Source organism: Helianthus annuus, chromosome 16, assembly GCF_002127325.2.
Source record: "Helianthus annuus cultivar XRQ/B chromosome 16, HanXRQr2.0-SUNRISE, whole genome shotgun sequence".
In the NCBI taxonomy this organism is placed as follows: Eukaryota; Viridiplantae; Streptophyta; class Magnoliopsida; order Asterales; family Asteraceae; genus Helianthus; species Helianthus annuus.
The window spans coordinates 182,531,065-182,544,206 of record NC_035448.2 but is presented as its reverse complement, the minus strand read 5'-3'; positions in this window follow the sequence as shown (position 1 = coordinate 182,544,206).

Below are 13,142 nucleotides of genomic sequence, written 5' to 3'. Positions count from 1 at the left end.
GAATAATAGAATCTTTCATATAGGTTAAACAAATATGTGAATGGTGTTGCGACACAGAACATTAAGAACTTTATCAATAATGATTACTAATCATATCTACTAAACGCAATTTTTTGGTTTTCTTATTATTTTTTTGTTGGTTGGCGATTCACTCACTATTCTAATATTCATGCTTTTACATAGTGAAACTATTCACCGAGAATTCATGTTTAGCAAAGTTCACAAGTTAAACCAAATACGTTTATATAACCAAACCCCACATTCAATTAAAATCAAGAGCAAGCTCGGGTTCAAGTCCCACCATTGCACCTTGGTTGGGGGCACTCAACTATACTTTTACATAGTTGAACATCATGTCACTCACTATGTCAGTGTGGACCCTATTGTAATGAACGACTGTTTGGCCTTAGTGAAACCGAGCCTCTAATGGGGAGGTGCGATGAGTCGATGTAGATAATTACCGTTAAAAAAATGATAGTCCTTTGGCCCTCCGGCTGGCCAAATCTCATTTAACCAAAGCTAGTTATTATTTATATAATCTGTTTTTTTTTATTTATTTTAAATACATACTGATTACGTAGACATGCCATTTCAAAAGCCTACTATAGCAAACAAACTCAAACCAAACTAACTTAGGATTTATCAAATTCAAAACTACAAATAAAAGGGCTGAGAAGAAGTTGAATTATTGGATGAAATTGTTGGTAACTCGAACTTGCGTATAGATTTCAATTAATATTCCATACGAAATAGAGAGACACTATTTAAAAAAAACCTTGTTGATGTAAATGTCAAATGTCAAATTTCTAAACTTAACACGAAGTAGAGAGATACTACTTGAAAGGAAAAAAAAAACCTTGTCAGTTTAGAGGTCAAATTTCTAAATAAAGAATTTTGTAGACGTACCAGAGAATAAAAACAAACACGAGTTATTCATTTTTTTTTTCTTAATAAAGAAGTTTGTAGACGTACAAGACAATAAAAAGAAACACGAGTTATTCATTTTTTTCTTAATAAAGAAGTTTGTAGACGTACAAGACAATAAAAAAAAACACGAGTTATTCATTTTTGTCGGTCAGATTATAGTGCACTGCAAGGAGTCGATAAAGAAATTTAATATCGTCACTGTTCTGGAATCTGGATACCCAAACTGTGTGTTTGTCTCTTCTATTTATTTCCTTCGACCAATAGCAAACGCCCAAAATCAACTTCTGAAATTGCCGTAACCCCCATAATGGATCCGTTGATTCTTCTCATGGGTTGATTAGTTTATGGGCTCATCATTTTTACTCCGGCCCATAAAAAGTCCATAGTGGCCTGCTCATATTTAAATTAGTTAGATGGATAGAGAATTATTTCATATAATCTTTTTTAGCCCAAAATGGTATCCATCACCAATGAACTATAACTAGGTTTATGTCTCGCCCGTGTTGTGTGCGTTAAGCCGAATATTTCTCCGTTTTATAAAATGTACGCATGTGTTTCGGATATTTGTAAATACTATTCATAACACATTCTCAAAAAAAATTACATCGAGACGTAGATAAAAATACGGTGGTTAAATAAATTTTTTTAAACTAAGTTTAGGAATTGTAGAGTAACTTTATTAAAGTCTAGAAGTAGCAGCGTTTGTCCACTAATAACAAACGTTTTAGTATTCCCCCAGGTTGGTTCGTCGGTAGCAAGGGAAAATACTAAAAGATGAAATACTGAAAGGAATAAAAGTAGAAGGACTAAACATGTATAATACCAAAGTTAAAGCAGAGGGACCAAACACGCATTTACACAAAGTTAACAAATAAACAAGAATGTTTTTTTTTAATAGAAGGGTTAAAGATGTATATTAGCGAAGTTGAAGTTTTAAAAGTAAAATACACAATAGTTTAAAGAAAAATAAAGGTCACACCTAATGGAGAAGTGTCAAACAGCTATCCGACACTATTCCCGATCATGCCTTTTAAATATACATACAATTATATTGTCTTTGAGTTGTTTTTCTTGTCTAGCACATTTTCTTCTCACACCAAGAAAATATAAAAACAAGTTAAAACCATACATTTTTTGGTGCAAAATATAAAAACAATTTAAAATGGTATATTTCTGGTGATGAAATATATAAGCAAGTTAATAGCATATATGTTAGATAAAAAAATTCTTGATGATAAAAAAGAATAATGAATTTTAATAATCTCAATTATTAGTCGTTGACCGTAATGGTACTAACTTAAAAAATTACTAGTAGTGATCCCATCTTTTCACATATTCTAAACCAATGGACCTTTGCTAACAGAAAAGAAAAAAAAGGGATAAAAAGAAATTAAGGTTCTGTTAGTAAAGTTCCATTGGTTTACAATATGTGAAAAAGTGGGATCACCAATAGTTATTTTTTAAGTTGGGACCGTTACCAGCTAATGTCTAATAGTTGAAATTATTAAAATCCATTATTCCTAATAAAAAATAATATGCAAACGAGAGTGTGTTAAATGTATCAATCAATATGTCTAGATTATCTATTTTTGTTATTGTTAAAGTACAAATGTGTAGGTTATGTACTTATGTGTATATGTGTATGCTATGTTTTTTTTTATTCATCACTGTTGTTAATTTTTTAGTTTATGTAGGTATATCAGATGAAAAATTGTACACGTGGCGCTGACATGGCGACCCATCTTTATGGGGATAAGCCTCCCTATACCCACTAGTCTAATATGACTCCCCAAAGTCGACTCAAGGCCCATTTAAGTGAAGCGGATGCTCAGGGCCATCACTTTTATAGGGTCTCTCATCTTTGAGTCTTTGTTTTGTATATTATACTAGTTTATGCCTCGCTCGTGTTGTGGGGCGGTAAACGAAATATTTCTCAGTTTAATAACATGTAAGTCTTTGTTTCGGTTATTTGTACACTAGGTTAATGCCCGCGTTAAACGCGGTTTCAGAAATGAAAACAAATTATTTTTCTTGAAATTTAGTATCGTGTAAAAACACATACATTGGAAGAAACACATAAGGCTGGAGGGTGTGGTTGGAGCCCCCTAGGGGCTTTATCAAGTCACGTCAGCGCCACCTAGGATCCACCTCAGCCATGGAACCCCCTTTAATTTGCATGGTTTGGATGGAGCCCCCTATTAAACAAAATTAAAAAAAATTCATTGATTTAGATCAAGTGGGCCCCTCTATAGCGCCCCTTCTCAATCTTTACCATGATGGAGCCCCTCCTATAGCGCCCCCCCCCCCCTTAATTCGGACGGTGTGGTCGTATAGCGCCCCGGGGCACTATAGTTGCTAAGTTGGCGGTGGTGGCGCCCCCACACCCTCCAGCCTAACAAATCATTCAAATTTCAATAAAAACTTCCTTGTACACGGGTTGAAAAACAATATATTGTCTCTGGTTTCCCTTGTAAGATAGCATTCATCAGCAAACACATGATACAGTGGACCTAAAGTGCGTTGTATAACTTTAAGAAATGTGACATCTGCTACAACAAAATAAAAACAATTACTTTTGCAATTTCTATTTTTCTCATCATCGTGAAGCGTCAAAGCTATATAAAATCCAAATTCAGGTTCAATACAAAGAAGGCCTATAAACGTCAAAGAGAACGCTCAAATGGAACTGAACATAAACTCTCAAATGGAACGGAACCTAAACGTTCTTGAAAGAAAACACAACATGTCAAAGAGCCGCGTTTAACGCAAAGCAAACATGTCATTTCCGAAAATAATTCCTGAGCAACCCATCCATATTACCATTTGTCATGATAGAGATTTCGTATATGCAAATAATCAAGAGCATTGCTAAATTTAACCACCTTTAAGATTATGATAAATTACATTCACACTTAAAAAGGAAGAGGGGTGGCACGTATTATAATTGCATTCGAGAACTATAATTAACTTTGTACTAAAACTGAGGATAACTATAGTTGTTTGTAACAACAACTTACATGTGTTTTCAAGTTAAGTGGGAAATTGATTGTGTGTGTTTACTCTATTATAAATTTCTACCGGGTTGACCTAATAGTCATTAATCCATCATTAAAAAACATAAATTGAATTTATACATTGCTAAAGAGAATGAATAAACTAAAACTTTCAACCAGAGGCTTGTCTGAGATTTTATGTACCATGTTCGAGCTCAAAAAATGTATCATCTCGTATTGTTTTAGTGTTATTGGGCTCACTAAACTTAATGCCGATAAACTAACTTTTAAACCATAAAAATTGTTTTGTAAATGGGCCTATGTTGAAGTTGGAATAAGTAGACTGTTTAAAAAAATATTAACAATTATATATATAAACCTAATGCCGATAGACTAACTTTTAAATTATAAAAATTGTTTTGTAAATGGGTCTATCTTGAAGTTGGAATAAGTAGACTGTTTAAAAAAAATATTAACACACACACACACACACACATATATATATAGGGTCGAGATTTAGAGAAAACGATAGAAAGTGTGAGAATGGTGAGAACGCTTAACGATCGTCCGATCAAAACAATCTATGGACTAGATTGGCGCGGTGGCGTTTTCGTAAATAACATCAATTTTATTACGTAGACGCGCTTCATTAAGGGTAAAAGGGTCTTTTGACTACTTCACACAAAACGCCAAATCATGAAATAAAACGCCAAAAACAAAAATCACAGACCATTCTAAGTAAAACGCCATTAAATATAAAACGCCAAACTTAATTATAGTAAAATCGCGCCTAAAAAACCGCCAAAAAATCCTATATATACAACATATCAGACCTTCAATTAAAAACACACACAAAAACCCAAACGCCATGTTTCATATAACCCATTCGCCTTAGAAATGCCAAAAAACCCAAACATCAAATATCTTCAACCCCAAAAACGTTTTTTTGAAATTCAATTTGGCTGTCAGTAAGATTTCGCTCAATGAAATAGACAAAATCCTTAAGTGAGGATATTGTCCATTTCATTGAGTAAAATCACATTGACATATCCTAAACTTCTATCAAATTTATAACGCAAAAACATACAAAAACATTATTGAGGTTTGTTGTCAATAAAGTTTAGCTATATGTGGTGGACAACATTATCAGTTATCTTCCTTAACAGAGGATTAACAATGTTGTCCATCTCATAAAGCAAAACATAATTGATTTTAGCATGATCAAAATTTGAGGTTTAAGGTGATCTTATTTCGTGGCGTTCTTTTTATCGGTAAAACGCTAAAAAGGTTAAAAAATCAAACATCGTTGATTGTAAAAATTCAAGATTGTTGGTTGAAGGTGTAACAACCCGCACATTCGTGCGTTGTTACTACTCGTTACACTCGTTACGCCTAGCACCAGAGATTCGGATCATAATGTGGCTATATCGCGTATATCGCTAAATCGCAGTTTTTCCGCATATTTCGCATACTTTATCGCTATTACATCACATTGCACTTGCTGACAAACCATGAAGATGTCGAGTGAGGACCAATTCTACCCTCCTTGATAGCCGTGATGTGTCGAAGTGCCACTCATTACTCAAGACACACATTAACGTTCACGATGACATAGAGAGAAGACCTATTCTACCCTCCTCGATGACCGTGAAGCGTCACAAAGTAATTGCATATTCGAAACGAAACCCAGTTATTGTATCGCAACTTTGAAATATGGATATGTATATACGACCCAACGTGGCTATTTATAATAAATATATGAAATGTGGATGAGAATGTGTACCCAAACTATCGCCACGCTTAACAATCGAAACGGAACGCCAAAAATCAGCTCGCCGGAGGCGTTTGATCGAATGGCACTTCGATCGAATAGCCATCCGATCGGACAGCCATCCAATCCAATGCACTGCACTACCTTTTCTCCTCTCTTGCCTATAAATAGCACATGTCACATCACTTGAACAGTGATGTGACAGCTCTCACTCGACCAGCACGCTTTGGACCATTTTCTCTTGATTTCTCACGATTCTTGTAAGTTTTTACCTCAAATCTTGTACTTCTATGATCTACACGCACTTCTCCATCATTTTCTCTTCTAAATCTTAACTTTTAGCCGTGAAATCGATGGATTTGAGGTGTTCTAGGGTGATGTCATCATGAAGTTCTTATGAACTTCAAGTGTTGGCCTCATTCCACCAAGAACAACTCAGATCCGGAGGATTCCCACAAGAATAAACAACGTTTTCACAATAGATCTGCACATAATCATGAGTAAAAGGATTGAAAGATGGTTTTCCAAGTTTCTTTCAACTCTTTTACACTTAATGCACTCAACATCGATAGAGTCGGAGCTTGTACCGACCTTCTACTCATTCTTAGTGTCGTGTTGGTTCAAGATCCGGTTTCTAACAAAGAGACGACCAATTTCGGGTTGACCAAGAACGATCATCACGAATCAGTAAACCGGTCAGATTTGGGTGATTCCTGTCTGAACGGGTCCCTTGGTTCGAGATGGGGTTTCTGTTGTTTAGCACGTCACAACACCGTCTCGATCAAAACCGCCAAAAACCTTCAAAATAGTCAAGTGCCAAGGATGACTAGATCGTTTGGACGGATTGCCGTCCGATCGGACAGGACAGTCGTCCGATCGGACAGCCAGCCATCCGATCGGACTGCCATCCGATCGGATTGCACCTTGGATCCCGCACTTGACTTTGATTTCAATAATTTGGAGTTTGAACATTGAATGGATTGCGGTCCGATCGGATTGTCACCCGATCGGACTACCACCCGACCATGTGGTGTTTAGACTTCAACACTTAAACAGTTTTCAACGTAATCACTACAAACGGATTGCCACCCGATCAAACTGCAGTTGGATCGAGTGACAACTGCTGTTAACTTGTTCTCGCTAAGTGTTCAACCTACCGAAATGTCGCCCGATCGAACGACCGTTCGATCGATCGACCGACCGTTCGATCGATTGACCTGAAGGATAGAAACACTTTTGTGTTTTCAAATGCTACAACAAAAACTTCAAAAGTCAAACCATCATACACAAACACATCCTTCCCAAAGGAGGAAACAATCCACTCGAAAGGTCACCCGACCGGATGACCATCCGAGCGAATTGTCACCCAATCAACCGGCCACCCGATCGGATTGCCATCCGATCGGTGTATTGTCCGATCCTTTGCCACTTTGCACCGCTTAACGCACTATGCAACGCTTACGCTATTAATCTGCAATCAGGCTAATCTCAGACACTCTCCCTTCAATCCAACCAAGTTGTGTTTGCTTGCTGAACACCGACTGTGAGTATACTCGAACCCCCTTTTTAATCGCATTTTGGGTGTAACATACGTTCCTAATAAATCAAACTTATCAAACGAATTATTCAATTAATTTATTTATCACTTGCGAATGACTGTAGGCATATTCATACGTGATGCTAGTTACATATGTGTTAGGACTTATACTCGCGAGGTCCCGCCTTAACTAGAATAGAACTATAGCACCCGACGGGGTCTAGTTAGGATGAATAGCAATCGCAATCGCAATCGCAACTCGAGTGACTTAGCTGGTAGTATCTATCTTTTTGCATGTATGTCAAGGTATCCTGTTTATGTATTTGGTAATTCGCATCACTTTTATCTATTTTTACGCTACTCCATCAAAACTTGTATACTCGCCAATACTTTTGTATTGATGTTGTTTTAACGTATGTTGCAGGTTTAGTAGTAGCCTACATCAAATCAAGCTAGGAAGTCTAGAAACTCACCTAAAAATCTATGTTTTCGGGTTGTATTATTCGAGAGGACAAGAAATTTGTGATACCTTATGTGATTGTATGGTTTATTAGTATGGGATAATGAACACATTAAATACTGTCGCAATATAGTTGTTATGGATTCTCTTGAGCAATCTGATTCGCATAGTGTCGCGCCCCGATGATTCCGCCATCGGTTGGGGTGTGACAGATTGGTATCAGAGCCATAACTATAGGGAATTAGGCAAGACTCGACCCCGTCCGGGTCGACGTCTTAGAAATTAACCTAGTCTATAGTCTAAGCACCAACAGGCCGACTCGTACGAACCCAGTAGGGTTTGTATTGGGCCTACTTGATACTCTCGATCGAAATTACTAAAAACTACAACTTTTTGTGAACACCGCATACTACAGCTTCACACGAAGAAGCCTTTCCTAAGGCTGAAATACTACTTAGCCTTTCCTAAGGCTGACACAATACACATGTTTTCGAAAATACTCGCATATCACAACCGGGTGATCCAGTCGAGACCAGGTGTGAAAACCAAGAACTCTCGATAGGGTTTCTCACTCAGCGCATTTTCCTAGCACGAGGACCTTTCGTTGAGTTAGAAGTGACATCCATATCTGGACAAAAGCCTCCATTTCGAAATTCTAGTGGAACTCTCGGATTTATTCGATGAGCCTAACCATAATTGGGAACGAAGCTGTTAAGCCAGGGGTGAAACCCGTATCTTAATAAACCGTTCCACTCTCTAAAATGGTTTTCAAAAAGCTCTTACCAAGGACCGGACTATAACGACGACTCGAGCCACGCGATGACTAGGAGGACGAATGCCATGAGCTGCATCCCAGTGGAAGCATAAGTCTTCTAGGTCAACGCGCGTGCATGAACTTGTTGAGTATAGTTGGGTAGTTGACGCCTAAACACCCGAGGCACTCCGATTTTACTAAGCCTACGACTAGCCGGTTTTATGCTTGTTGAACTTAGTGACGCTGTATATTTTACGATTTATCTATTTTCGCTCCCTGTTTTACAAAATGCACAACTCGCACAGCCATCGCAATCTAAAACAAAAACCGAACGTTCGCAACAAAACTAATGCCTCATTGCTCGCTTTCGCTCTCTCCCTCTCATTGCGTCCTCGCGTATTCTACATCGATATATGTGTATAAGTATAAACTACAACTATTTATATATACAAAACAAATCAATTGTGTGAGAACTTAGGAATCTCGTGTCTCCTATGTGGCTCCTATGTGAAATCTAATATATTATACTCGCAACAAGTTTTGCTCGCGCTCAATCGCATCGCAAAACTCAAAAATCATTATGATCGAATCTCACTCCAAATATATCTCTGTCTAGATGCCTTCCAACGACTCTACCTCGAGACGAACAGCTAGGAGAAGAGCCAAACGAAGCGTCGAGAAGAGGATTGCCTCGCTTGTGGTCAGGGAAGTGGCCAAGGTCATTCCTCAAATTGTCGCTCAAGTGCACTCTCTCAGCAACTCTCGAACCCCGGAAGACTCTAAGACGGAAGCGCCACAATCTGCTTTTCTTTACAAACACTTCAAAGCCTGTGGCCCGATGGAGTTCACGGGTGAAGAAGGTGTGTCCCAACTGCTCCAGTGGTTCGATTCTATCAATGTTACCCTTCGTCAAAGTGGGTGTCCTGATAGTTTTCTTACTACTTGCGCAACCGGAGTATTTTAGTCGCAAGCACTCGACTGGTGGACAGCCGAACGTAATAAACGTGGGATCTCCACAGCTTACGCTCTCTCTTGGGATGAGCTGAAAGAGCTCATGAAGAAAGAGTACTGCCCTCCCCACGTAATCCAGAAGCTAGAAGACGAATTTTGGAAAATCAAGCAAGTCGAAGGTGACAATGCTGGCTACACTGCAAGGTTCAAGCAGCTTAGCATAATCTGCCCAAGTCAAGTCAACACTTCAGAAAAAGCCATTCCCAAGTACATTCGCGGCTTGCCTGAGTGTGTGGGTGATTTCGTCGAAGCTACAAGACCTGCTACCATCGAAGAAACCTACCGTTTGGCCGCAAAGATCAACGACAAACGAGTCCTGGACGGATTCTTCTCCAAGAATCCTGTCAAACAAGCTCGTCAAGCCATCATCATCAATTCTTCTGATGATTCTTCCAACAAATCTACCAACGATTCTTCTGAAGATTCCTCCGACGATGTCTCCAGCGAATCATCAGACGAATCCGCCGATGACACCGCATCATCTCAAGAAACTCAGCCCAGCCGTAAACAAAAGACCATGAGCCCAGACTCATCAACAACCGGATTGTCGCAACCAGAACCTCTCCGAGCAGCTCCAGTTCACTTGAAGCGCGCCTACAACGGAGCTCATCCCCAGTGTTTCAAGTGTACGTATCATCACCCGCCAGAAGCTAACTGTCGCTATTGCGCAAATTGCCACTGGTACGGTCATCTTACGCAGCACTATCGCACGGGACCGCAGCCTAGAGGAATTTCAACAACAACTGCAGTCTCCGCAGAAGTACTCCACAACAACGTTATTTTGCTTCTAAATGTTGTTGTAATAATACGACTTATCGCCGTCAATTCTTTTATGTGTTGAACTTATTTTATCTATCGTCGCATGTGGATTCTGCTTCTCTCTTATACTCGTGCACAATCTAAATGCTAGCACTATGTACTATATAATGTATTTTACCCCTATTATGCGTTCTTGAGATAAGGTACGATAAGCGTGCAAGGATCAGATTAATCACGGGTGCACACGGGATTATTTTGGTTAGTGCACGGAGGTCGTAGTGAGTTTCAATGATGCCTTAACGTTCAGGGCATGGTTAAGCGTGGTGGATACGTCGCTGGTACTTCCTATATATAAGTGTCTTGACCATGTCTGACGAAGTGTGACATCTATTCACGGAACGAAGGCGCATGGTTGAAACATGACGATGATTCGCCATGCTAACCGGAGTTTTGTGAAGAAAGTGCCACGTGGAGTTGGAACGTAGACCTATTATACTATTGTGGTTATTTTCGACACACCATACTATCTCGCAAGGCGTAACAACCCAAATTGCAACTCAAGCGTGTGATCGCAAGACTTTACGTAAGTCAACACGCTCGCAATCGCATTATCGCTAGAATCTATCTCGCAAATCGCAATTGTATATTATGTGTCCCACGTTATCGCTTATTGTATGCTCGCAATCTCAAATGCTTATTGTGTGGCTCGAAATCGCAATCGCATATGGTGCGTATCTCGCAATCTCTACCACTGGTCATCGCTTGTTATGTGAATCGCTATTGCTTTTAGTGTGCTCACGCTTAATCGCTTATGTGTGTGTGTCACTTGTTATGCATCGCTTATTACGCGAGTATAGCTCCATCGCTTACCACTACTGTGTATCACTTGCCGAGAACCGCGTATCGTGGATTGCTTGATGAGTACCGCTCGTCGCTCTTCGCCTTAACGCTTCTTGCACCTATCTCATCGCTTCGATATTTCCATCGCTGATCGCCATCGCTATTTGTGTATCTGTGTTATCTGCGTTATGATAGCACTCATGACCTTGCTTCACGAGACGAAACTAATAGGGTTAAGACATGATGGTGTCTTAGCCGTATCAGCAGACTTTCGTGGAAAAAGGCCATGTGGGCTAGTGTTAATTTAAAATTGTGGTGTTATTAAATCTAGTCGAATCGCATGTCTCCATCGCTTGCAACGCATCGACTGTCGCTTATCACTCGACAGTCGTCATTACCGCCTTTCGCTATCACTCATCGCTTTACGCTTGTCGCTTATCGCTTTTCGCTTATCGCCGCCGTCTTCGCTTACTATGCTTGATGTTTGGTGTTGTGTTATCGATTATCGTGTACCAATCATCGCTTATCGCCCTCGCTTGTATCGCAGAACTGAGTTTGAGATCGACTTCATCACTCAGTTCGCCTTCCAAAGACTTGAGCCAACTTTTCTCGCTTGGACCAAGTCATCGCAAATCTATTAAGTACCATGTCGACACACATGACACCGCCCCACGGGACGGAAGCCATATGGCTAAAACATGGTGGATACGCCGCTGGTACTTCCTATATATAAGTGTTTCCGCCATATTGTCAAACTTTCGTGGGAAGTGCCATGCGGGGTCGACTTTAAATTTGAAAATTTTTGACATCATTAAAACCTTTTGTGTAAACAAACTTTCGTTACAAAACTTTTTCTAAAAATTTGATCAAAACCTTGGTACAAAACGAGATTACCTTGTAACGTTGGTATGACAATCGACTCAAGTTACTACCGCGTGACGAGAAAATTTCGTAAAATGAGTTTTTTTGTAACCTAACCAAAAACCCTTCTCATAGTGTTGGCATGAATATCAACACAGTTAATGCCGCACCATGAGAAGATTTTCATAAACAAGTTTTTCCTAAATTAACCTACTTTTCAAAAATTTAAAACGCTCCGGAATCGCATTCTTGTGTTTGTTATCACCTTTAATTATACGAATCGCTTTAACTCTTCGCTCTCGCTTAGCCTTCGCAATACTCTCACGCATTGGATTCTCAAATAGATCGCTCGCTATCTCGTCGCTTTATCGCTTACTCGCTCGCATCAACCCTCGCGACCCTTCTTGTGGATTAATTTCAGGACGAAATTTCCTAAAGCAGGGGAGACTGTAACAACCCGCACATTCGTGCGTTGTTACTACTCGTTACACTCGTTACGCCTAGCACCAGAGATTCGGATCATAATGTGGCTATATCGCGTATATCGCTAAATCGCAGTGTTTTTCGCATATTTCGCATACTTTATCGCTACCACATCACATTGCACTTGCTGACAAACCACGAAGATGTCGAGTGAGGACCAATTCTACCCTCCTTGATAGCCATGATGTGTCGCAGTGCCACTCATTACTCAAGACACACATTAACGTTCACGATGACATTGAGAGAAGACCTATTCTACCCTCCTCGATGACCGTGAAGCGTCGCATATTCGAAACGAAACCCGGTTATTGTATTGCAACTTTGAAATACAGATATGTATATATGTAACACCTCGAAATTTTGTGTCCAATGAATAAACGACACGTGTCACTTACGACAAAAGTATGGTAAACCCGGATCAAATTAAAAAGATGTGTGGTAGGATTTTTAGACACGTCGACATGTTAATTTACACCTCTGAGCGACTCCATTACAAATCCCAAGACCCTAACATGATTAACAAACATCTAAATTACCTTAATCCGATAATTACTAAAAATAAAAGATGCCCAAGTTTACTAATTTGGATCCTAAGAAAATAATGCAATTCAAATCTTTGTTCATGAACCTCATCTTTATGTAAGCCAATAATCTTCATAATGGGTTGGCACACCTGATCAAGCATGGGTTAAAAGGGCCTCATACTGACATTTTCCAGACTCAAAATCATGCATTGCAAGTTGTCC